Source organism: Pongo pygmaeus, chromosome 3 (assembly GCF_028885625.2).
Source record: "Pongo pygmaeus isolate AG05252 chromosome 3, NHGRI_mPonPyg2-v2.0_pri, whole genome shotgun sequence".
In the NCBI taxonomy this organism is placed as follows: domain Eukaryota; kingdom Metazoa; phylum Chordata; class Mammalia; order Primates; family Hominidae; genus Pongo; species Pongo pygmaeus.
This window is the reverse complement of record NC_072376.2, coordinates 52,461,919-52,489,081: the sequence shown is the minus strand read 5'-3', so window position 1 is coordinate 52,489,081 and position 27,163 is coordinate 52,461,919. Positions and strand designations below refer to the sequence as shown.

At 34.4% G+C, this 27,163-nt stretch overlaps 1 long non-coding RNA gene across 2 annotated transcripts in view; it reads left to right on the top strand.

The window, feature by feature from the left end:
• Positions 1-12,502, top strand: part of LOC134739413 (uncharacterized) — a 33,886-nt gene extending 21,384 nt beyond the window's left edge. The window contains exons 3-5 of one of the 2 annotated variants that reach the window (XR_010126042.1): positions 5,687-5,736; positions 6,187-6,367; positions 10,887-12,502. This is a non-coding gene — a long non-coding RNA (uncharacterized LOC134739413). The remainder of the gene's footprint in view (positions 1-5,686; positions 5,737-6,186; positions 6,368-10,886) is intronic. The other variant, XR_010126041.1, reaches the window with a different exon arrangement.
• Positions 12,503-27,163: the final 14,661 nt, after the last annotated feature.

Here is a 27,163-nt window from a genome sequence, read left to right as displayed (position 1 = left end):
TAAATTATCTTCAAATTTTTAATGAAAATCAATTAATAATATATACATCTGTTTCTCAATATTTCATTTTGTTCCATTGATCTGTAAGCCAATGTTTTTGTCAGGGCCACAATAGCTTTATTGTGGAAGATTTGTAGTAAATCATGCAATCTGGTAGTATCAGTCCTCAATTTTAATGTTTAATAAAACTTAGCTATCCTTCAGTGCATTGTATTGCCATATGTATTTTATAATTAGCTTAATAAAATCTTCAAGAATAGCCTGTTAAGATGCTAACTGATTTTCTGGGACCAAACATCTGTGGCAGACTTGTCAGATCATAGGACACAACACAATAATTTTATATGTGGATAGGAACACTCAACCCTAGAAGAAAGTTTTAATCATCCAGAAAGCATTCCAAAAAGTAGTAGAAGATGGCATGTATTAGTCAGATTTTGTGAGAAAAAATGATGAAGTTATCTTAAATATATATATTAACTTGAGGACAATTTTGAGTCTTCAAATCCATAAATTTGGCACATTACTCCATTTATTTAACTCGTTTGTATTTGTTCTCTACAATGTGTTGTAGTGTTCAGTGTAATGATCTTGAAAATATATAACATTAGATTTAAGCATGCCATGTTTATGCTATTGTGAGTGATACTAATATTAATTTAAATAGAATTCAGTTTTCAATTTTTTAAGTTATATAAAAATATGGTTGACTTTTGTATATTGACTGCATATCTTGAGACCTTTCAAAATTAATGTATTTCTCATAAATGTCATAGAATTTTTTTTACAAATATATGTCATCTAAGAATAAAGTCAGTTGAGCTTCTTACCTTCCAATTTGAATGCATTTTATTTTTTTTCTGCGTTATTGTACTGACTAGAACCTAAAGTAAAACATTCAATAAAAGCAGTGAGAAAACATATACTTGCCTTATTCCCAATCATAGGGAGAAATTATTGAATGTTCCTCAGTTGAATAGAAGCTACAGGTTTTATTATGTGTGTGGGGATACCCGGTACTAGATAGAGAAATTTGACCTGTTATTTTACTGTTTGTATCTTGAATAGGCATTTATTTTAGTCAAATGCATTTTCTTGCATTTGTTTGATATACACATGGTTTTCCATCATTTAATTTACTTTGACTTCTTAAATATATAAACCAATCATAAATTGCTGTGATTAATTTGAATTTGTTTATGATGTCCTCAACATTTGATAAGTAGGTGGATTTTTGGTAATACTTGTATTTAGAATGTTGGTATCTATCTACATCCATGAGAAAAATGTCGGTCTTTAATTTTATTTACTTGTAAGACTTTTGTTTGACTTTGATGTCATGTTAATGCTATTCTTACAAAAATTAGTTGAAGTTTTTTTTATATTTTATGTTCCAGAATGTATAATTGGTATTATTTTTTTCTTAAATAAATGATATAATTTACCCATGAAATTATCTGGGCCAGAAGTATTCATCACAGCAATTTCTTTTTACTAAGAATTCAATTTCTTAACATAAAATGTTAATTTTTTCTACATAACATTTGGCAGCTTGTGCTTTTCAACAGTTTTATTAATTTTATCAAAGATGTACACTTTATTGCCATAAAATCATTTACCCTATTCTTTATTATGTCTTTAATAACTGTATGGTATATGGCAAAATCTATTCTTTTATTCTTTTTTAAATGATTGTTTTTCAGTTTATGTGAAATTAATATAACAGAAAGTTAACTATCTTAAAATATTAAATTCAGTGGCATTTAATGCATTCCCAATGTTATTCAACATCTTCCCTCTAATAAAAAAAAATTATCACTCCAGAAAAAATCCTGTATTCATTAAGTAATCACTCCCAACTACCACATCCCTAGCACCTAGCCACCACTCATTAGCTTTCTGTCTGTATAGATTGGCCTACTCTAGATATTTCACATAAAAGGAGTCATATATGTGACATTTTCTATCTGCCTTCTTGCCCTTAGTATAATATTTTTAAGGTTCACTCAAGTTGTAGCATGTATTAGTATGTCATTCATTTTTATAACAATAATATTTCATTGTATGTATATACCACAATGTGTTAATCCATTTGTCCATTGATGGATATTTGGGTATTTTCCACCTTTTAACTATTATAAGTAATGCTGCTGTGAACAGTGGTGTACAGGTTACTGTGTGAACATATGTTTTCATCTTTCTTGCACATACCTGGAAGTGGAATTGCCAAGTTACATGGTCATTCAATGTTTAACTTTTTACAAAACTGCCAACACATTTTCCACTATGCCTACATCATTTAACATTCCCATCAGCAATGTAGGAGGGTTTCCATTTTTCCACATCCTCACCAATACTTTTTTATTTTTATTTTTTCTAGTTTTATCTTTATTATAGTCCCTTCATATATATATCCCTTCATCATAGGGATGTGTGAAAGAGAATAAAATCTTGGGACTGCAAACTCACTATGCCAAGGAGATAGTTAAGCTTGGGAATTGAGTCATGCAGTACTGCCTTCTCCAGATAGCTGTAATTTCACAATGACATAGCCTTACCTTATGCCTAAGCCAGGTACCCAAAGGGATAGAAAGTCATATGCCTCCCCCAGATGGCCTCTCTCACACGTTATTCACAAATAAATTCCTTGTGAGCCCCTAAGTCTACCAGGATAAATATTCCTCTATAAACCAGCTCTAAGTCAGAGTTCTGTTAAATCTCAAACTGATTATATGTTGATTATGAGCTTATCCTCACAGATACAGAACAAGGGCAGAGTCAGAAATCATCCTTCTGTGTACCTTGAGATGGAAGCATAATTGACTTTTTCTTCTACTTTCTTTTTTCATCTTCCCTTATCTTGTGTAAAATGTAAATTCACTGAGCACTTATTAGATCCTTACTAGAAAGTAACCATTTGCCTCACTGTCTTCTCTCTCTCCCTTTTCTCTATACTGCTCGTTCTTTCCCCTTTAAATACTGAGTTCCACAAACCATATATAGAAAAGCACAGGTAACAAATGTGACATGTGTTTTTCCCAGGTGCATCCTCAAACTTTAGTTCAATAAACATCTATTGATTGAGACTCCCATCTTAGTCACTTTTTGGCTAACAGGTGTAAAGCAGTATCTTACTGTGGTTTTGATTTGCGTTCTTTTAATGACCAATGATGATAAACATCTTTTAATGTGCTCATGGTTTATTTTATATTTCTTTTGGAGTAATGTATATTTGATTTCTTTGTATTTTTTATTTGAACTGCTTTCCTTTTTGTTGTTGAGTTGTAAGAGTTGTTCATATATTCTGAATACTAAACCCTTATCAGATATATATATTGCACATATTTTATCTCATGTTGACTTTCTTGATTGTGTCTTTTGATGCACAGTGGCTTTTTAATTTGATGAAGTTTAATTTATCGTTTTTCTTTTGTTACTCATGCTTCTGTTGCTGAATTGGCAAGTCATTCTCAAATATAAGGGGGTAACAGTTTATTCTAATACATTCTTCTATTAGTTTTATAGTTTTAGCTCATATATTTAAATAATTAATCCATTTTGAGTCAATTCTTTGTGTACAAGTGAGGTAGTGGTCCAACCACATTTTTTTTTTTTTTTTGAGATGGAGTCTCCCTCTGTCACCCAGGCTGGAGTGCAGTGGCGTGATCTCGGCTCACTGCAAGCTCCGTCTCCTGGGTTAATGCCATTCTCCTGCCTCAGCCTCCCGAGTAGCTGGGACTACAGGCGCCCGCCACCATGCCTGGCTAATTTTTTTGTATTATTTTAGTAGAGACGGGATTTCACTGTGTTAGCCAGGATGGTCTCGATCTCCTGACCTCGTGATCCACCCGCTTTGGCCTCCCCAAGTGCTGGGATTACAGGCATGAGCCACTGCACCCGGCCCCAACCACATTTTTTTTTTTAATGTGGTAATCCAGTTGTCTTAACATCATTTGTTGAAAAGATTTCTCTCCTTACTGAATGGCCTTGGTACCCTTATCAAAAATCAGTTTGTCTAGGTTTATTTCTAGACTGTCAGTTCAGTTTTACTTGTTGATATGTTTATTCTTATGTCATTACCACAGTGTTTTGATTACTCTAGCTTTACAGTAAGTTTTGAAATTGAGAACTATAGATTTACCAACTTTGGCTTTCTTTTCCAAGATTATTTTGGCTACTTGGAGTCCCTTCAAATTTCATGTGTATTTTAGTATATTTTTTCCTACTTCTGCTGAAAATGACATTTGGGTTTTGGTAGGAATTGCAGTGAATCTCTCCAATACTGCTTTTGTAAATGTTTGATTGAATTTTTCCACTGTACCATTTGACTCCTCTTTTATTTTCTTTTTTGTTTTTTAAGTTTTTTTTTAGTGGTTACCATGGAGATTGCAGTTATCATACCAAATTTATACCAGTCTATTTTTAACTGATACCAATTTAGCTTAAATAGAATACATTCACTCTGTTTCTATCCAGCTCCATGCCCCTTTATGTTGTTATTGTCATAAATTACATTTTATACAATGTTTGTCCATTAGCATTGACTTATAATTAGTGTTTAACACATTTATCTTTTAAGTGAAATAGTAAAAAAGGATGAATTACAAACCCAAAATGTAATATTACCTTTTATATTTGTCATTGTGGTTACCATTACATGAAATCTTATTTGTATTGTTTTATTTTCATTTATTTAATTATTTTCTTCTTGGGATGGAGTCTCACTCTGTCGCCCAGGCTGGAGTGCAGTGGGGTGATCTTGGCTCACTGCAACCTCTGCCTTCCAGGTTCAAGCAATTCTCCTGCCTCAGCCTCGTGAGTAACTAGGATTACAAGTGCATGCCAGCATGCCTGACTAATTTTTGTATTTTTAGTAGAGATAGGGTTTTACCATGTTGGCCCGGCTGGTCTCAAACTCCTGACCTCAGGTGATCCACCTGCCTCAGCCTCCCAAAGTGCTGGGATTACAGCCATGAGCCACCACACCAACCTGTATTATTTTAAACAACAAATCTTTGTTTCAATGCATATAAGGTGCTTTTTATTTTTTTCTTTGCTTGCATTTAAGATTTTCTGTTTGTTAAGCTTTGGTGTAGATTGCTATACGGTTTTTTTTCTTCCTTTGGGTTTATTGAGCTTCTTGGGTAAGTCGTTATTAGAGATTAAATTTTTGTGTATCAGCAAAATTAACATTTTGAAATCTAATCCCCATTGTGATGGTGTTTGGGAGGTAATGAAGTCATGATGGTGAAGCTCTCATGAATAACATGAGTGAGTGTCTCATAAGAAGAAGCTAGAGAGCTAGCTTGCTGTCTTTCTACTACATGAGGACACATTACAAAGTCAGCAATCTACAACTGGAAGAGTGCCCTCACTAGAAACTAACCATGTTGGTATCCTGATCTCAGACTTGTAGCCTCTAGAATTGTGAGAAATAAATTTCTATGATTTATAAGCCACTCAGCCTATGGTGCTTTACTATAGCAGGCTAAAATGGCTGACAGTGGTTTTAAAGATTCACTGACATCTAAGAATGTTTGGCTATTATTTTCTAAAATATTTTTGTAATTATTCCCAATTCATCTGTATAAATTGGTGACTCCAAATACGTGTGTGTTTTCCCACTTGAAATTGTTTCCAAACTGATGATATATTAATTTTAGACATTTTCTGTGTTTCATTTTAGATAATTTCTTTGGTCATGTCTTCAAGTTCACTCTCTTTTTTTTGCAACTGGTAATTTACCATTAAGTAAATTCACTGTATTTTTTCTCACGCATTAGAGTTTTTACATCTAATTGTTCACTCATGACCCTTTAAGCATATCCTCCTCAACTTGACTAACGTTTTTAATGTTTCTCATACGTTTAATATTTCCTATACGTTTTTAAATTTATATGATATAGTAATAATTAATGTTAAAGTTTCCAAACTTTAACTTAATCTATATCTACTAAATCTATAACTGTACAATTTCTGAGTTAGTTAATAGAATGGTTTTATGAGTTGAATTGTGACATTCCCCCCTGTGGAAAAAAAAAATGTATGTTGAAGTCCTAACCTTCAGAACCTCAGAATGTGACCTTATTTGGTAATATGATTACTGTACTAATAGATGTAATTAGTTAGGATGGGGTTATACTGGAGTAGATTAGGCCCCAAGTTCAAAATTAATTCTGTCCTTAGGAGAAAATGACCATGTGAATACACAGAGAGAACACTATATGAAGTTGAAGGCAGAGATTGGAGTGATGAGTCTACAAGCCAATGAATGCCAAAAATTACAGATCATCATGAGAAGGTGGAGGAGAGACATGGAACATTACCAATACCCTGATTTTATATTTCTGACATCCAGAACTCAGAGGTAATACATTTCTATTATTTTAATTCACCAAGTTGGTAGTACTTTGTTACAGCAGATCTAGAAAATTAATAAAATTGGCTTTACCCCTTATTATATATTGTATTTTGCTGATTCCTCATTTTTTTAAAGATATGAGGTCTGGTCTTATTTACTTCTGTATTATTATTAATATTGAGACAGAGTCTTGCTCTGTCACCCAGGCTGGAGTTCAGTGACACAATCTTGGCTCACTGCAACCTGTGCCTCCTGGGTTCAGGTGATTCTCCTGCCTCAGGCACCCAAGTAGCTAGGACTACAGGCATACAGCACCACGCCTGGCTAATTTCTGTGTTTTTAGTAGAGACAGGGTTTCACCATGTTGGCCAAGCTGGTCTTGAACTCCTGGCCTCAAGTGATTTGTCCACCTCAGCCTCCCAAAGTGTGGGGTTACAGGTGTGAGCCACCATGCCTGGCCTTTATTTATTATTCTTAAAATATCTTATTTTTGTGTTGGACTCAGACTTACAAGTAGAAGCTGTTAAAGAGGTCAGCCTGTGTCTTTTGACAATTGGTAATGGCATTTTTCTTTGGCCTCTTTCATTCTCTTTGGCCTCCTTCATTCTCTTTGCCAAAAGTTTACTATAATCTGTGACTTTTTCCTTATTTTTCTTTGTAAGCTATTTCTCCAGTGCAATCTGGTGTTTGTGTTACAGGACATGTGGAGTAACATAATGTGGAATCTTGGACGCTTTGGTCCTAGGTATCTTACCTTTTTTGCTCAAGGTCTTTCCCACAACATATTGGCAGACATCCTCTTCTTTGGAAAGATGAAAAAAGTTTACAGATTCTGCTAGGTCTTTTGGACCCCAGCTGATGAGGTATTGTAGTATTATTCAGTACAGGAATATACTTCTCTTCCTTTTTTTACAATAACCAAATTGAGAACACTCAGATTAGCACCAACAATGCAACTCCAAACAGATTTCTACTTTCTTTAGCCAGTTCTTCGGAATCTATAACAAAAGTGTTCCTTACTCAATAGCAGATGAAGATGGCCATAGGTGAAGGCACAGTGTTTCATGTGGAAACCTCACTTGTCATCCTCATTACTGATTCAGACCACATAACCCTTCCGTTTTTCACCCAGAGTAACAGCAGCAACTTCTATGGCTTTATGCTAATCATAAAAAGTACAACATTTATGTTCACTATCCATGTCAATGAGTTTCTGGCAGCCAGTGGCTGGGAAGAATATATTCAGCTTCATCTTGAAGCAACTGATCAACTCTGAGGTGCTAAGAAAAAAAGCTCTTTCTTGTGGATTTTATTTTGCTAATTCCTAATTTTTGATTGGAGGTCAGACATTGCAAATTTTACTCTGTTGGGGGCTGAATATTTTTGTATTCCGATCATATTAGGATTTTATTGCGAGACATGGACAGTTACTAGGAAACAGTTTGATATTTTAGCATCTTGTTTTAATCTTTGGTAGATGGGTTCAGAAATACATTTAGTCTAGGGTTCCTTTTTTCCCCTATTACTAAGAGAAGACCATTCCATTAAAGTACTCCCTGAATTATGAGTTTTTCTACTTTGTGCTGTTGGAAGGAGGCACTATTCTTCACCCTTTGCATACCCCAAGCAATGTTGCCATAATCCTGTCAGATAGTTTTTTTCTCAGCCTTGAATATTTTACTCACACAAGTGTTGTGTGTTAGTCCATTTTCACACTGCTGTAAAGAACTGCCTGAGACTGGGTAATTTAAAAAGAAAAGAGGTTTATTTGACTCACAGTTCTGCATGGCTGGGAAGGCCTCAGGAAACTTAAAATCATGGTGGTAGGTAAAGGAGAAGCAAGTACCTTCTTCACAAGGTGGCAGGAGAGAGAGAAAGCACAGGGGAAACTGCCACTTTTAAAACCATCAGATCTCATGAGAACTCCCTCACTATCAGGAGAACAGCATGAGGGAAACCACTTCCATGATTCAGTCACCTTCTACCAGGTCCCTCCCTCAATACCTGGGGATTACAATTTGAGATGAGATTTGGGTGGGGACACAGAGCCAAACCATATCATTTGGTAACCAGTACTTAACTGAACATTCCCTGGAATTTTCTCTTCTGCAGTTCTTTCTTATTTGTGAACTTTCACCAGCTTTTGTCTGGCCACATGTCTCCAACAGACTAGCCAATGCTTCTTTGCATTGTTACTGATTTCCAAAAGCAACAAGCAAAAGAGGACAAGCCCTATTGTAAAAGCACTCTTTGAGCCTCTTGGGTCACTTTTGCTACAATCCCATTGGCCTAAGCAAGTCACATGGCTAAGCCCAGAGTTAATGAATGAAGAGATTAAATTAGTGAATAGATGGAGAGAGAGGTGATTTATTAGAGGCCATTACAATAATAGTCTATCACACAGTAATTATAATAGCTGAATAACAAGTTCCAGAGATTTTATTTATTTAATCCAATAAAAAGACCACATCTGGAATAGCAGTTGCAATGGAAGATACCATCTGGTATGACGTACATTACTTTTCTCTTCTCCCAAGACTCATCTGTCTTTTGCAGATATCAAAAAAGAAATTTTAAATGAGGGTATAGTGTAATGGGAATCACCACCTCTGCTTTTTCATAGTTTTCTGGGTGGTAATAGTCTCTATAATACCAAAAGTGATATAGTCTTGCATTTGGATTACTATTTTTATAAAAGAGGGTGCTCCAAATATATCTAATAAAATAAACATTTAGATTGTTAGAGAATTTATCATTTTACTTATAAAAAATTTTACTCATTGTAGTTTCCAAACATAGATTTTAGGTACAAACTTTCATGAAGTGTAGAAAATTTAAGTTCTTCTTTCAATAACATATGTCAGGTATCTCAAACTCTTTAAATCTATGCCCACTTTCAATAATCAAAAACAACAAAAATCTTCTGAGTCATTTTATTAACATCTTAAATTTCACAATATGTTAGTATGATGAAAAATTATAAATTCGATATGTTTCTTATTCTATTTCCAGTTTTAAAAGCACTTTTAAGAGGAATACATGCTTTGTTATCCTCCTTTTAAAACCATTTACTTAAATGTTTGAATGTTGCTGTTATATCTTTAGAACTCTTTTCCTCTTGAGGATAATATCCACTATTTCTCAACCATTCTCAAATGTCAGGGATATCATTCTTGTCCTAATACTTAAATGTACTCTGCAAATATGTTCTTTTCCCTGTTTTGTGACAAAGGAATCTGAAATAGAGTTTGTACTCAAATTTACCCTGAAATCAGCCATAAAAACTTAAGGCCAATATAAAATATAAAGTAAATACGAGAGGTAAAACTTTACTGCTACACTCTTAGGGTCCTTGACTTGGCCCAAAAGTTAAATAGGCATGAGATAGATTAAAAGGACAAAAGAATACCAATTTAATGTTAAGTTTTATGTGACATAGAAGCCCTCATAAGGAAATGAGGCCCAAAGAAGTGGGAAAATCCATATGATTTTATATTAGATTGATCAAAGAGAGGGAATTACAGAAAAGTAACTAAATTATATGAGGAAGCTAAAGGAAGATAAGAATTATTTTAACTTGGTCTTTTTGTATAGAATTTTCTCAGCTATGACTCCCCATAGAAGAATATTTCTTTTCTCCTGGTACAGGGAGGGTGTCTTTCATATGGGAGCTTTTATCTCCTGTAGGCAAGAAAAATTAGTAGATTAAAATATTCTGTTTAAATCTTCTGTTTTTCAAGTGCCTTTGGCTCAAAATAATCCTTATACCAAAGTATTATATTCTGGATGGCTTCAGAAGCCTGAATACAATGCAAAATTCAGGCTATTCTGTAAATAGTAACAATTAAAGTTTTATAAATGAATGAAATGCAATATCTTTTAGAGAATAAGAAGAATGAGAAAAGAAAGCTGAAAACTGAAGTCTAAAGAATCGGTAAAGAAGTCTGAGAGACAACTCAGGCGGACAGGGTGAAGTAGTAGCATATTGTGTAAACAAAGATGTAGGGAATCTTTAAACAGGCTTGTATAGCCAAGGTAAATGTGGTCATATAGACCCCAACAGACTTCCAATTTGAAGATTTCTTACATCAGAGCATTTTTCAAAACATAGCTATGTATCTTTAGATGTACTTGTAAATTTGACATTTGTTTACCAGTTGCTATTAAATTAAGCATCAAAAAGAAAGAAGTATTTTATTACTTCATTTATGGAAGATGCATTGAATATATTTAAATGTTCATAATTTTTAAATCATATTATACATATACTTTTGTATTGCAATTCTAGTGAAAAACTATCCACTCAACATTTGAAAAAGAGACAAAATAGGATCCTTGGTTTTCCCATAGTTAATAAGTTCAGCAAAATTTTATTTATTGGGATCTTTCATAAATAATAATAACACACCATGTATTTGTGTAGCTCAAAAACTTTTAAATACAAGTTTGTAACATTGATATATGTTATTTTAGCTACAAAAGCAGCCTTGGAAATCGTTAAGCATAACCACTTCTTTTTTTTCAGATGAGAAAAACCAGAATATGATACAGTTTCCTGTAACACCTCTGGTAACTAAGCCTTAAACTGGGCATGGACATTGCTCCATGGACTACAACCTCTCTTATTTTAACTGCATCAGTGACACTATTAGGCCAAACATATTTCTGGCTATTTTTATTACTTCGGAAATGTTCATCTGGTGACTCAGCAAAAACACTAATTATCTCATCTTCTTTCCCCATTTTGGAGAAGGACAAATTGAGGATTGACCATTCAAGAAAGATATAATAATAAAATAGAAATAAAAGTGCATAAGGATTTTCTTCATTTTCTAGAGCTCTTTTCATGACAAAATGTTTTTAATTAAAGATGAGTTAAATCAAAAGAATGGAAGAAATTAAACGAGACACTTATTTTTTAACACCTGCTAACAGGTGCTAAAATCTGTTTGAATTCTGTGAATGATGATTTCTGTAGCCAAAATCTCATTATCATAAAACCCAAGATCAAAAAGACTGTGAAATACTGAGGCTGATTTAGTTTTCAAATGCAAAGCAGCAGCTGGATTAAAGCAAAAGGCTACTGGAAGAACCTGGAGAGACACAACTGACATCTTTAGTCATCGGGTGCACTCTCAGACAATGAACAGACTGATTGGACATACAGAAATGGGAAAATTCATCATGTTCTTATTCTAATAAGTTTCGTTTCAGGAACCTGATGAATGGCAAGCTGCAGCAGGTTATTCTTTTACTCAGCAAAGAAAATACAGAGGTGATTGATACTGGGAGGACATAGGTAGAAACAAAATGCTTTTGTTAAGATTATATTTACTCGAAAATAATGCCATATATAAAAGTTTTATCCAAGAAAAGTTCTTGTACAATACATATATATCTATATTTACATATAAATATATACATATGTCTACATAAATGTAGATATATAAGTATGTACCTGTATAGCTACATGAAATACATATTCATATATACATGTATATGTATGTACATGTATATCTACATAACATACATATGCATATGTACAAAAAAAGGTAATTGAAACAAAGAATGCTTTTTCAAAAGTTGAGATTGATATACTCTCAGCTTTGATAAAAGTCTAATATAAAATATACTATTAAGGAAAAAATTCACTGTACCCCAAAAGAGTTTTTAAATGCATTCTCCATTATGCCACACAATATTCTAATGATCACCTTTCAATTTATTGCTAAGAGGATTCTTTGCCTCTTTAACAGGAATAATTCTATCAAAGTATAGAATGTCTTAGGAACAAAGTACACATAGTTACTTAAAAAGAAAGAGAGAAAGAAATTAAAGCTGCTGCTCCATGTAATTGCAAGCTCAAGTATTATTGTTATTATTATAGTTGTTGTTGTTTTCTGGTTCTGGATCTTGTTATTTAAAATAAGAGAATGAATTCTGCACAGCCCAGGAAGTAATAAACAAAGTGGAAAGACATCCCATGGAATGGAAAAAAATATTTGCAAACTATCCATCTGACAAGGGATTAATAACCATAATATATATGGGTAAGACAAAAGAGATTTTTGGCACTGTAAGAAATGGGGCACACACACATCTGTAAGTATCAATTATTATTATTAATGTTTATTAGAAATGTGGAGACTATACTAAAGGTGATTAATTTTTAGGCCTTTACTAAATTTCATAGACACAAAATTGTTTTTTCTCCATTAGCTGTTGTTTTTATGTGCCTAATATTGCCTAATAATTGCTGTTTTGTTTTCTAAAAATATATACTGCATATATATTATAAACATATGAAATAAAATATACATATTTAATAATAAAATAGTGTGTACTCTGCAGAAAACATAAGAAAATGCCAGAAAGGGCAGATTTTCTAAAATCACTAACTACTCTACTCAGCTAAAGATTTTCACTGTTAAAACATATGACATATATCTACAGTTATTTTTTGCATTTTTCCCCATTTAAGCAATAATTCTAAGTTCATATACTGAATAACCATTTTTCTTCAATATTTAAAGAGAAATTTTTCTTATAACCTACTTAATTTTACATAGATGCATTTCTATTATTTAGAGTTTTCATCCTATATTTTTTCCTGTACCAACTACATGCTATGCTATTATGCTTATTGAAAATTTAGGAGCTGATTTCATATTGAGCTGTATAAGTTGTCTTTTCTTCTCCTATTTCAATGTTCCTTGACTGGTGTTATCAGTTATTCTCACATATAAACTTCTCAATCCTTTTATCAAGTTTAAAAATTCTGTCTTTTTCCTTTCTGTCTGATTAAACACATTCTCTTGATTTTCTTCACGAAATAGGCATAGATTATTATAACCATTTCTTTGTCAACCTATGAAACTTAATTAGAGGCACCCATATAATTTTTTTAACATTTTTATAAGCCATAATAAAAAGTAAAATAAAGTGGGTAAAAAGAAGTGTAATAACATATTTGATTTAAACAAATATATCCACAATATTATCACTTTAACATCTAGTTAAGACAAAAATTATTCAGATATTTTACATGTTTTTATAGCAAGTATTCAAAATTTGGCATGGATTTTATACTAACAGCACTTCCCAATAGGGAATAACCACATTTTAAGTGCCCAGTGATCACATGTGGGTAATGGTTACAGTATTGGGCAGCAAGGTTCTAGGCACTGATTATAATAAACCAAAATAAAAGAGGATGACGGGTGTCTTAGTCTGTTTTATGCTGCTATAACAGAATACAACAGACTCGGTAATTTATAATGAACAGAAATGTGTTTGGCTCTTGGTTCTGGAGGCTAGGAAGTGCAAACATGGCATCTGGTGAGGATCTTTGCATCACATCATCACATGGTGAAAGGTGGAAGGGTCAAGAGAGGGCAGGAGCTAGAGCAAAAGATTGAATGTGCAGTCTCAGAGCTTTCATAGTCAGCATGAATTCATTTATGAGGGTGGAGCGCTTGTGACCCAAACATCTATCATTAGGCCCCACCACCCAACACTGTTGTATTGGGGATTAAGTTTTTAACACATGCTTTTTGAGGGACACAACAAAACCATAGCAATACAGAAATTAAACACATATGAAGAAACTAAAATAGGATAACAGGTAGATAGTGACCAGAAGTGTAGAGGCAGGCAGTCCCAATCAAATAAAATCTAGTGTAATATCATTGAGAAAAAAAAAGGCGTTTAGTACTTTTGAGAAATAGGAGGCAGGGCTGGGGTGGTCACTGTGGCTGTGGCTGAAACGTGCTGCGAGATGAAATGGATCAATGAAGCAAGGAAAGGTAGTAAAAACCAGTTCAGTAGGGCCTCCTCGGATTTTATTCTGTTTTCCATGGAGAGCCACAAGAGAGGCATAAGCAGGAAGATTACATGATGTGCTCTGTGATTTAGAAAATAGAAAACCACGCGATGGCTGCTGAGCAATGAATGGACTACAGTGTCGGGAGTGGAAAAGCAGAAGAGAGTTGAGGGTAAAGCCAGGGAAACCATTAATGGTCTGTTTCAGTAATCCAGGAGTTAGAGATTCAAAACTCGAAAGGCCTGGAATTGGTGAGAAATGGTTGGATTCAGGATATAATTCAGCAATGGAACATGGACGACTTATGAATAGATTGGTTATAGGTTGTGAAGAGGAAAGATGACACTATGATGACTGCTAAGGTAGGAATGCATGTTGATGCTATTTACTGTGGCAAGGAAACTTGGAGAACAAATGTAGAGAGATAAATTAGTAGTTACATTTTGGACGGTTAAATCATTGAATGTCTTTTAGGTGGAGAGGCTATTAAAGGTTATAAGTCAAGGGAAAATGCTAGATTAGAATTTTTTAGTTAGGATTTATGGGCCAATAAATGACATTTAAAAATAAGGAAACTGACGTGATTATTTATGATGAAAAAAGTATGTTAGACAAGAAAGTGTTTCAGAACTAAGCCATGTTGTAATCTGACATTTAGAGGCCAGGCAATGGAGAAAGAAAGAATCAAGGACGGTGACAAACAAAAGCAAGTGAAGGAGAAAGAAAATAAGCTTTAGGTAATATCAAAAAGTCCAGAGATGTCTGCATTTCAGGGGTAAAGAGTGGCAAACACTAAACTGCTGAGGAGTTAAGAACACTAAATGTGGTCAGGCACAGTGGCTCATGCCTGTAATTCCAGAACTTTGGGAGGCCGAGGTGGGCGGATCACGAGGTCAGGAGATCCAGACCATTCTGGCTAACACGGTGAAACCCCGTCTCTACTGAAAAAAAAAAAAAAAAAAAAGAAAATTAGCCAGGTGTGGTAGCGGGCGCCTGTAGTCCCAGCTACTAGGGAGGCTGAGGCAGGAGAATGGCATGAACCCGGGAGGCGGAGTTTGCAGTGAGCCAAGATCACGCCACTGTACTCAGGCCTGGGTGACAGAGTGAGACTCTGTCTCAAAAACAAAAACAAAACCAAAAACAAACAAACAAAAAAGGACACTAAATGTAAGCATGATCATTGATTTGGGCAAGATGTAGGTTATTGGTGACATTTACTAATTGAGAAGAGTGTGCTGAAAAGTTAATGAAAAGTGAGGAAGCAAAAAGAGTAAGTGTAGACAGTTTTGTCGACATGTTTCCTATAAAGGAGAGAAGGTAATTTGAGCAGGAGATTAGTGGAGGATTAAAAAAAAAAGCAAAGTGTTTGATTTGTTCATTAGTGTATTTCTTTAAAATTAGTGATACCGAGACATGTTTACAAACTGTGATTGGTAGAAAAGAATAAATTAACCATGTAGAAGAGAATGGGATAATTGAAGAAGTAAAGTCCTTTAGGGTACAACAGCGTATGGGAACCAGGCCTCATATAGAAACAGGAGCACTTCATTATCACAAAAGGGGTGACAGAGTACAAGCAGGTAGGTGAAACTGTCGTTAATAAATTGATGTGGTATTGTATGCATTTTTGTAGGAATTATGTAACAAATTCATCCACTGATACTAAATGGGGAAGACATTTTTTGAAATGTGTAGTCATTCTTCAGAATGGGAAAGGGAATTTCCTGAAGCAGTGATATGATTCATATCAAGCAGTATTACTGTGAAATTAGCAAGCATGGCTCTGTAATTTTTCTCCAGTACCGTTCAGCTGCTGTGGATCAATGTGAATCAGCAGATGGCTCAGTATAAACAGTATTGGGCTTTCATCACTGAGTAAAAGGGAAAATGAGGGGCATGGGAGGCCGAGATATTTGCAAAGGCAGTAAGGGTCCTCTACGTTGCATTTCTTCCTTAACCTTACTGTTTTTCTCTTCTGACCATGAGGTGTCAGCTAGAAGATCACTGACTGTAATTCTGCAACCAGTAGACCATAATATGATGAATCTTTACTGAACATATTGCTGTGTCATGACCCCCGTTATGGAAAAATGTGCCTCCTCAAATTCATGTGTCGAAGCCCTAGCACCCAGTGTAGCTGTATTTGGAGATGAGAACTCTACAGAAGCAATTAAAGTTAAATGAGGCCTTAAGGGAGGGCCCCTGATCTGATAGAATTAGTGTCTCTATGAGAAAAGACACCACAGAGCTTCCTTTCTCTCTCCCTGTGCACACACTGAGGAAAGTCCATGCAAAACCATAACAAGGAGGTGTATGTCCACAAGCCAAGAAAAGAACCCTTGCCAGAAATGAATTGACCAGTACCCTGATAATGAATTTCCAGCTTCCAAAATTGTGAGAAAATAAATTTCTGTGGTTTAAGACACTCAGTCTGCAGCATTTTGTAACTGCAGCCTGAGCTGACAAACACAGTCCCTTTTTCTCTTCTCTCCCAGAAGGGTCAAAAAGGGTATTTGAGATGGTACCATAACTTGTAGGAGGAAAGCTAAGTTGGCGAAATTTTACAGCATTTCTTTTGTTATTTTTTCACTGAATCTATTAAAAAAGAAGAAATGGAGCAAAGTTTGAAAACTTTTGATAAAGCCTTTATCCCTCGCAAAAGGTAGTTATCTCCATTTAACAGGTGAGAAAACAAGAGCCTTAGGAAGGTTATAAAATTTGATTAACGTTATGTGTTAACAACAAAAAAGGAGATGAAGTAATGTGTCAGGGGTCTGGGAAATCTTTAAACATGACAGGATTAAAGCTTATGCTAACTAGCAATACTAAGATTTTACAGGTAAAATAAAGACAGTTGCAAATATCTCAATTTGAGCAAGTCTCTTGGCATTTCTGTGGGTTAATGAGTTAAACAGACAGCCAAGGTGAACACCATATCACCAAATGGGGCATTGTGTAGTCAGGAATGTGTAACTGCCAAAAGAGGTATAATGCCATTATTCATGCTCCTGGAAGGTAACCTCAGAACTCATGAATTTTCCAAGTGAGAGAGTGTTTTTGTTATTCATGGTGGGCCCCTTGGACCACAGGAGGTAGTTGATGCTAACCAGGTGACTCAGGGTTTCCTGGAGCCACATCATATCAGTCCAATCTCTGTACAGGAGTTTTTGAATATTGAGTTCAAGTACATATACAATAAATCAATTGATCATAGAGAGATAATAAACTCTTAATAAAACTTGAGACACCGAAGCTCAGGTGAGCTGCACAGGTTTGTAATGTCTTACGCATATCATTTCAGATCAATGGCTGGAGGATAATACATCTTCAGAAAGATGAAACCTTTGCTTTGGGAACCCTTCCAGACTGCACCCTTTGTGTTCCTTCCCTTGACTGATTTTTTTTTCCTCAAGAGACAGAGATTTTTTTTTTTTTTCCTCATGACGGAGTATTGCACTGTCTCCCATGCTGGAGTGTAATGGCGTGATCTCAGATCACTGCAACCTCCACCTCCTGGGTTCAAGCAATTTTCCTGCCTCAGCCTCCTGAGTAGCTTGGATTACAGGCTTGCGCCACCATGCCCGGCTAATTTTTGTATTTTTAGTAGAGATGGGGTTTCAACATGTTGGCCAGGCTGGTCTCTAACTCCTGACCTTGTGATCCACCTGCTTCGGCCTCCCAAAGTGCTAGGATTATAGGCGTGAGCCACTACCCCAGCCTCTTGACTGATTTTTAATGTGTCTTTTTCCTGTAATAAGTGTAGCCACTAGTCTAATAGGTTTTAGTGAGTCCTGTCTTTCAGAACTAATCAATCTTGGAAGAATTCATTAGTCTTTGTAATGAGAATTATTGAACCTGAGAATGATTTGGGGAAACTCTTGAACTTACAGTTGGTGTCATAATATAGGGTGATCTTATGTGGACCCTTCCCTCTGACTTTATAGTTGGAACTCAACTTCTTGAAGTTAGAGTCAGACATCATGAACTTACTTGGCCATCTGGAGGACTGTGCCAATAACTTCACAGTTCGACTAACTCTCCATAGACTTAAGAAAGCTTGAGTTAGATGTCAGGAAAAAATAAAATATTAGTTCAATTTAGATTACACTTTTCTGCAGCATATCCAAGTAGCAATATGTAGAAAGCAATACTAAAGAATTAATATATCCAATTCTTGAGTTCAAAACAGAGATCACAGGGATGTGAATTTGGTTGTCTATAAAACATAAATTATATTTGGAAACTTATGGGAATGGCACCATTCAAGACAAAATTATGAAGAAACAGTTACCTAATTACTTTCAGAGGTTCATTCTGTCATGTGAGAGGTGAACCAGTGTTTCATCACACACACACAAAAAAAGTAGCATGGCTAAATAAATTTTAGAAATTTTTAAAAAATAGTACTTGATCTTTTAGAGATTCATAATGAATGCTGGTGGATTATATGTTCTGAAAAGCTATTCTCTAATGTTTAACTTTGGTTCTTTGTTTAAAAATATGACTTTGGAAACATAGTTATTAAATATTATGTTATTTTGCTAAGGCTACCATAACAAATTAACTTCCTCACAGTTCCAGAGGCTAGAAACCCAAGATCAAGGTATTAGCAGGTTGGCTTTTTCGAAGGGCCTCTCTCCTTGGCTTGTAGATGGTCACCTTCTTCTTGTTTCTTCACATGTAATATGTTGAGAGATACAGGGGAAAGGGTGTAGAGAACACATATTTTCAAAGCATATGCTGTTTTTCTTGTCTGTTACTATTACAAATAAGGGTTAGCTATTATATTTATCTGGAAATACTACTTAAAACAATTGCTTTGGTGATAATAATTATAGCAATAGAAAACTCTAAATTACAATTTTTTATCACCCTCAGGTACAATAACATTCATTTAAATTCTGGTCTACAAACCAATGATTGTGTAACAGTTTCTTCTGCTTAGTTATTGTTGTTCATTTGTTGTCCAGAGTACTACTAAAACTAATGCTAATGTAGTCTTCCAGCAATACAGTTTCCTTTAAACAATGGAATCAGGAAAACCTCCAGAGAAGTTTGAATCATAATTATTGCCCTTATGTAATGTTCTTCATAAGACCTACTTTAACTCCCCTCCAAATTTTTCACTTCAGAATAATCAGTACTTATATCCTATGAAAGCTGCAAGGTCTTGAAGATGTGATCTGAGTCTTATGTATAGTTACATCCATTACTATAATAAATATTCACTGTTAAGTAAATAAATACAAAATATTGGCAACTGAACTTTTTCTGTCTTCAAGTCAACCACACCTTGCTGTAAGGACTGACTCATAATAGCCCATGTAAGGAATATCAGAACATCATGATGAAATAATTTTAGGTTTCTGATTTTAAAAATATAAGCTTGATGTAAAGGTTAAGGAGAATTCCTGCCTTATACATTTAATATAATTAGATGGAGAAGGAACATAATCGTGATGGAAATAGTTGAAAAAAATTGAATGTGTATATATATGTATATATATATGTTCAGAAAAATAGATAATTTTATGTTATATTTTCAACTCACATAAAGTATATGAATAAAACTGCCTGACCTAGAGCGTGGAGCTGTAAGTCAAATGAGAATAATTTGTTATTAGTTAACTAAGGAATCGTTGACAGTTGACACACAGGTGAATTTAAAGAACAGTTATAGTGTTAATTAAAACTAATGAGGACTTATTTTTTTAAAAGGTGATGTTTGAAGTAGCAGTTATCCAAATCAGATGATGGAACTGATTGATCTATTAATAGACTGAATGAATCATTCATTTGCTCATTCAAAAATATTTAATGAGAGAATTCTAGGAAGTGGAGACTGGAGATGTAGCAGGAATCAAAAAGATGAGATTCTTACCCTCACATAATTTATATCTGATTGGGCCTTATGGATAAATTAATAAGACAATTAAAAATATTACTTGTTGGGAAGGCAATAAACAAATGGATTATGTAAGTATTTATTTGGTGAAGGATATTCTAGACAAGTAGTCAGAAGGAGCACTCTGAGGAAGTGACATTTATTTGATCTCAAAAAGCAAAATAGTGAGCCTCATAAAGATTTTGAAGAAGGAAACTGGTTGAACTGCTGTGTAAACACTACCTCTCTATGACTGTGAATCAGACATCTACCACGCAGAAAAGGAAAATTGTCACTATCAAAAATGACCAACTTACAAACATTCACAAGCACGTTGCAAATTTAATCCCTGCTGTGTCTGAAGACGTGCTGTTATCTGAAGTCACTCATGTTGTGAAACCCAATATCTAGGATTGAGTAAGTATACTCCTCCCATGGGGATGCATGAATAGTTCTGAGAACAAAAATAAAAGTTTGAGCATCCTTTGGCACTTAAAGGTAGTCCATATGTACCTTTTATCCTACCTTCACTACTTCTGATTGTTTTTCTTATCAATGTAAATGCACATAGATTGTACCCACAAGGGAAGCAGCAGCAACCACATGAAGCCATAGCCACCGGCACAAATAGAAGATGGCGCACAAGTAGACCAGCCCCATTCTCAGTAGTGAACAGACTGCAAGAACATAGCATTTTTCTTTACCAGTGTAATAATTGGTCCAAATTAGGTGTTCTAGAGGCCTCAAATTTTTAATTTGCAACATAGTTTAATTTTTTTTTTGAATCTTTAAAACCTTTTTATTATGGAAATATCCAAACTAATCCATACATAGAAGAATATAATGAGTCCCCCATGTGCCCAGGCCCCAGCATAGTTTAAATTTATATTGAGGAACTCCCTGACTTATTCTGACTTAGTTATTATTTCTTCATTTAGTAATAAGAAACTGTTATTCACCAAGTATTCTAAAGCATCATTGGATTTGAACAGAAAAATAGATAATTTTATATTATATTTTCAACTCACATAAAATCTGTAATTTAATTGGTGACCTTTTGAACAGTTTATAACAGCTGAAATTAGTAATTGCTAATATTGATGTTTTTGTAGCTATAAGGAGGCTAATGTGGGCATAAGTTGTAAAGTTGCATGCTCAATAAGTTTATGGCTTTAAAATCTAAGAGTTAATGAATGCTATAATAGGTTAGTGAAGATGATGTACAACTCCAAATATTAAATGATTAAGTAGTGTTCTGTTTTTTAAGGCTGCAAAAACTCAATGGAGTTGTAAGCCAATGTTACTCAACACTCAGGAATCAAGTTTAATGTATGGAAAATGAAGCTATATTAGTAGATCATTTCTAAGACTGTTGTTAAGGTAATTTTTAGCTGTCAAGACTATTCCAAGTCTCATTGTAGGAATCCAGACCTGAAAAAAGCAGACAGTGGAAGTACCAATTAAAGCCACAAGAGGGTAGTCTTCCCACAATAAAAGCAGTAATATGTTTTTGTTTCCCTTATGTCAGCATTACATTATTAAAATTCAAATTTTAGAGGCTGTCAATTGAAGGCAGAATTTACGACCTGTAATTTTTATAGCCACAAGTATTTAAAACTGTTTTAAGATGGACCAACATAAAAAATAAGTGGAGATGAACCATGATATATCAGTAAGCAAAACATGCTATTTGAGTAATTATGATTTTGTCTGGATAAGTAATATTTTTCAGGTGTAACCAGTTTTCAAAGAATAGTGCACTGTGGAAGTTGTGAATAAAAACAGGATGCTCTTGAACCATACGTAGATTCTTTAATTTTGGGGAACAGAATAGCCTCTCTTTAGAATAATCCTCCAAATTTTCTCTTATTTTTGTACTGACTGTGAAAGGTTTTGCCTTTCATTCTGTTCAAGTGCTTGGCTAAAAATATTTAACAAGGTATGTACTAAGAAAAAATGTTTGTTTGTTTTTTGTTTTTCTTCTTTGAGACGGAGTCTCACCATGTCACCCAGGCTGGAATGCAGTGATGCGATCTCTTCTCACTGCAACCTCTACCTCCTGGGTTCAAGCGATTCTCCAGCCTCAGCCTCCCGAGTAGCTGGGACTACAGGCACACGCCACCACACCTGGCTAATTTTTGTATTTTTTTAGTGGAGACATGGTTTTGCCATGCTGGCCAGGCTGGTCTCAAACTCCTGACCACAGGTGATCCACCCTTCTTGGCCTCCCAAAGTGCTGGGATTACAGGCGTGAGCCACCACACCCGGCCAAAAATGTTTATTCTTTTGTTGTCTTTAAAAGTTTAGCAGTGCAATGTGTGAAAGATCTTTTGCAGTATAAAAGAGGAGACAAGAATTCTCATCCCAAATTTGTTACTAATTAACCAAGCAGTATAATTGACAGAAACCAATATATTCTCAGTTACTCTCTCAGTTGTTTGAAATGTTAAACAAAGAGTTTGAGGAGGTATACTTGGAGATGTTCCTTTGACTTTCCCCCCATTCTTTCCCCTAACATTGGTATATCCTCTTTGTGAAGAAAACCGTAAAGAACAAGAGTTAATTCATGCTGCATCTGATTCATCTCTGAGCTAGCATTGCTTTGATAAAAGTACTGTTTCTTTGTGGAGTAGATTTAAATGCCAACTGATTTCAAACCAATAGTGCTTAAAAGCCCCTTTGCTTGTCTTATTTTTTCACTGCTCCTTAAATTTCTCGTTCAAACCCTGAAAGTACACATGAATCAGGACTTCAGATCAAAGGTAGAATGAGTGTTTCATAACTGCTTTCTTCGTAGCTCAGAAACTATCCCATGGATTGTATTTAGTAAGAAGAGTGAGTAAATTTATGTTATAATCTATTATGCCAGTCCTTGCTCAAAGTCTACAGTTAGCACACTAAATAATGAATTTCTCTTTGTGAAAAGTTGAGTAAGAGACTGCCCATGGGGGGGCTATCTGGTAGTGATATTGAACATCCCTATTTGCTGAGTGTCAAGGCAACTATTTCCATGACTGTTCTTTTTATCAGCAGGTGTGATGACAACAAAAGACAATTCAAGAATGACCTTTCCCACTCTAAGGAACATGATTCTTCAGTCAAGGATGTGCAAATAGCTGTGCTCCTTGACTGGAGCTTCAAAACAGTATCTCAAACTCAATTCTAATTAGCTATAAAACAGCTATTTATGTGGCAATTATGTTGTTACACAGGTGTGTTGCTGCTGGAAGAACCATTCCACCACTCAGCTCAACAATGTGCATATGTTCATCTTGTTTGACTTGGTTTATGATTATATGCCGTAGTGCTGCCAAATAAACTGTTTTCAAAATGTTAACTATCTTATGCAGAAGATTGGTTTGCTATCATTTTAGTATATGACTTTGCTTCATTCATTAGATCATTTCTGTCCTTTAAATTTTCTCAAACACAAAACTGAACAGAATTCCAATCCCTCACTCCCCGTGTGGTGAATCTGAGTGTAAAAGTGGATAGAATGAACCATTCTTTACAAGATAAAAATTTAGCTCCTCCCCATTCCTCTTATTGCTTAAGGCTAAAGAGGCAGAGAAAATAAAGTTAACAGAAGGAATATAGGGATGTAGCATATGAGACAGGTAGGTAAAGCAATTCTACAACACTCTATGGATTCATAGAACAAGAAATTGATGCTAATGACCAGGGATTTAGATGCCTCTGTCTCACTGACAATAGCATTGCTAGGGTGGTGGTACTATTGCAATCACTTTCAGCTATTTTTCTTATCAACAGGCAAAGGACTAAATAAAGCATGCAGGCAGGGAACTAATATTTACTTAATCCTAACTATATGCCAGATGCTCTCTCAGAGCCTCGAAACAAGCCTGAAAGGCTGATGTCATTATTTCCATTGTTCAAATGAGGAAACAAGGACTTAGAGAAATTGAATAATTTGTCAGAGTTCACATATCTCATTAGTGCTAAGGCATGAATTTCAACCCAAGTATGTGTTATTTAAAGATCAAGTATTTAAAATAGTTTTTCAAGTATTCTAAGTTGCTTCTCAGAAATTAAGGAAAAACAAAGCCTCCCTGATGTACTTTTATCTTTTCCATACCATATTTCTTGGTCTAGAAGTCTTCAGTGACATTTTTCTCTTGTTACTGAAGAGAATAGCAAATTCTTTGTCTGTGAAAACTGTTGTTAAATCACCTAACCTATTTCAACAAGGCCTCTTTTTCAATAGCGTATTTCTCTTTTTTTTCTCTTGCCAGGGAAAATAAAAAAATGCTTCATGAATATTCAGAAAGAGATGTTCTGATAGCTACTATCAGTCACCTATAATGCAATATTGAATGAAAACAAAGACTTACAGCATTCTGAAAATAAACTGAAACTGTGAAAAAAACCAAAAGATACACAATACATTATATTGGTATTCAGAATGCCTATAGTCCTTTGGCTCAATTCTCATAGATGCATAAAATCATATTTGAAATCAGCACATTAAAATTCTCTGACTTAGACAATATATCTTTATCAAAAATCTTTTAGTAACAAACTTTAAAGGACACTCTGGATATAATAGCAAAAATCTGACATTTTCTAAGTCCATTTGATATTATCTTTTCCGAAAAGCAATAAAGAGTAATCATAACAAAATATAAAGCCATTAATAAGATTTAATGTAATAACAAAATACACATGTGTCAGAGAAAATGAGAATGAACATCAGTAAATTCAGAGCTCTTCATTTTAGCTAGTGCCTCAGAAGGATGTTCCTCTCAATGACAGCTTGCATTTCACTTGCACATTTGAAAAAAAAAAAAGATGTTTACATTTTAGGAAAATGGGATAAATACATTCATATTCTCTTACACATATTTTCATATTTTTAATGAAAACCAAATGTATTATAGATAGAATAGATTTGGAAAATATTGTTTTCCATTCTGAATATAGTAACTAAGAAGTTAAAACATTTTCAATGCTTCTTCAAAGATTATTTTTTCCCAAAAGTTTGGTAACAATAAGTCTCCTTTATATTCACCAATCAGCAATTACCTCTACGTCTTGAAACAGGTCAGTTTTCCAAAGAACTTTGGTCTGACTGTTCAAAACATATTGACTAAATTATATGCTGTCACTAAACGTACACATATACATAAACACACACAAACAAACATATGTTTAGGTTTGTCACTTGATAGTATAAAGGCTTGACATTCAACCTACCTTATACCTGAGTAATGAGAGAATTTTGAACCATTTTTTTCTGTGTCCTGGGAATTTTAAAATCTCCTCAGGTGATTCTAATATGCCATCCACATTGTGTACCACTACTTAACCCTTGTGTTCTTTGGCAATCAATTATCTATTGCCTCCCATGGCACCTGAGCTCATCCATTTCAGAGGCTGCAGGTGAAAACTGTTCCGGACCTTCCCTAAGATCCAGTCAATAGCTGAGGAGATGCCACACTGTCCACCTACACTATATGACAATGGTTAGATTGGCCAATGAATGACTGAGTAACCCTCTTAGAGTTGGAGGCTTTTATTTCTGCGGAAACAAGGAAAAGATCCAAAATACCTGGTTTACTCCATTCCACATCTATTCCAGTATCTCTCATCCCTATAATTTTGTCTCATACTTTAATTGGATTCTGTCATAGAATTTATCAAAAATTCCAATTGTTTTACTCATCTTCCTGTCATATTGGATGTTCTCTCTTATGGTACAGTATAATCCATAAAAGCAACCACTTTTTTTTTCTATTCCTGATGCCTTCAGATGTTGCCAAGAACACAGTAGGCCTCCAGTGAGCATATTTTGTTTTCATAAATGAATGATTACATAAAAGGGTTGCAAAGAAAGAGACATTAGGAAAGGTGGCCTCCCAGAAGAGCAAGATCTTCTGATTTCCTTCCCATGAATGCATTAGGTAATAGGAGTGTACAGCAGTGACAGGAAGGAGTTTGCTCAGGAAGGCCCTGATGGTATCCACTGCTCTCACAGCTGGGACCTCAGACCATGTTAAGGGGTCTTGAGAATCATGTTTTAAATTTTAACATGTGTCCTTTTAATGTACTCTAATTTAAACAGCAGGTGGTTGAGGCTATTACTTTTGCCTTAGAAAAATTCATGAAGTGAAAGAGTCAATCATGTAGGTCAAACACTAAGATCAAAACATAATCCGTTAGCATCTCCCCAAGCAGTTGGAAAACAGGCTCAGGATTTTCAGTAGACCATCCCCATAGATCACACTATGAAAAATATGGGTATATTTCTGGGAATTTTAAACAAGATCTATTATTTTTAATATCCCTAAACATAATATATGGATGGAATTTTTAAAGAATCATACACAGTATGATGTAAGCAGTAGGTGGTATGGGTTTGTTGTATAAGTGCGCACGTGTGTGTGTGCGTGTGTGGGTGTGCATGTGTCTGTCAGTGTATGAGCTTACTAATATATATAAATAATTGTTTTATTTGCTGTATGTATATATTAATATGTTTGTGTACAATATATATAATTGGCTCTGATATACTACATATTCTGACACATTCACGTTTATTCATATCATACAAACAAGCAAATTAAACATACAAATGGTTAAATATGCTATTTAATGTCACTTAACAAAGAGGAGTAAAAAAAATTTGTTCAAAATCACAATTGTAGTCTTATTGCTATTATTTCATAGTCCTTTTCTTTGAAATTATGCAGAAAAATTACCCAAAATATATTTTATCATGAAAATATTTCAAATCCTGCATTGACAAAACAATAGGATACATAATTTCACTGCCTGTCAATCAACCTAGCCCAGTGTCTAGAAGTAAATCGAGAAAACAGAATCATTTTCGGCGTAATCTTATTTGTGTAAAGAAATATTCACAAACAAAAATATTTTAAACTCTCATGAAATATTTATTTTGTAGTATCTTATATATTAGAAAAAATTTGTTTATTATATTAGAATATACAAAATTAAATAAGCTAGGGATTATTTTTCTCCTAAAGAAAACCTAATGACTTCTTGTGTTGTTTTTGCAACTTGGTGTTATATTCTTTATTTTTATTTTTACTTTTTTTTTTTTTGAGACGGAGTC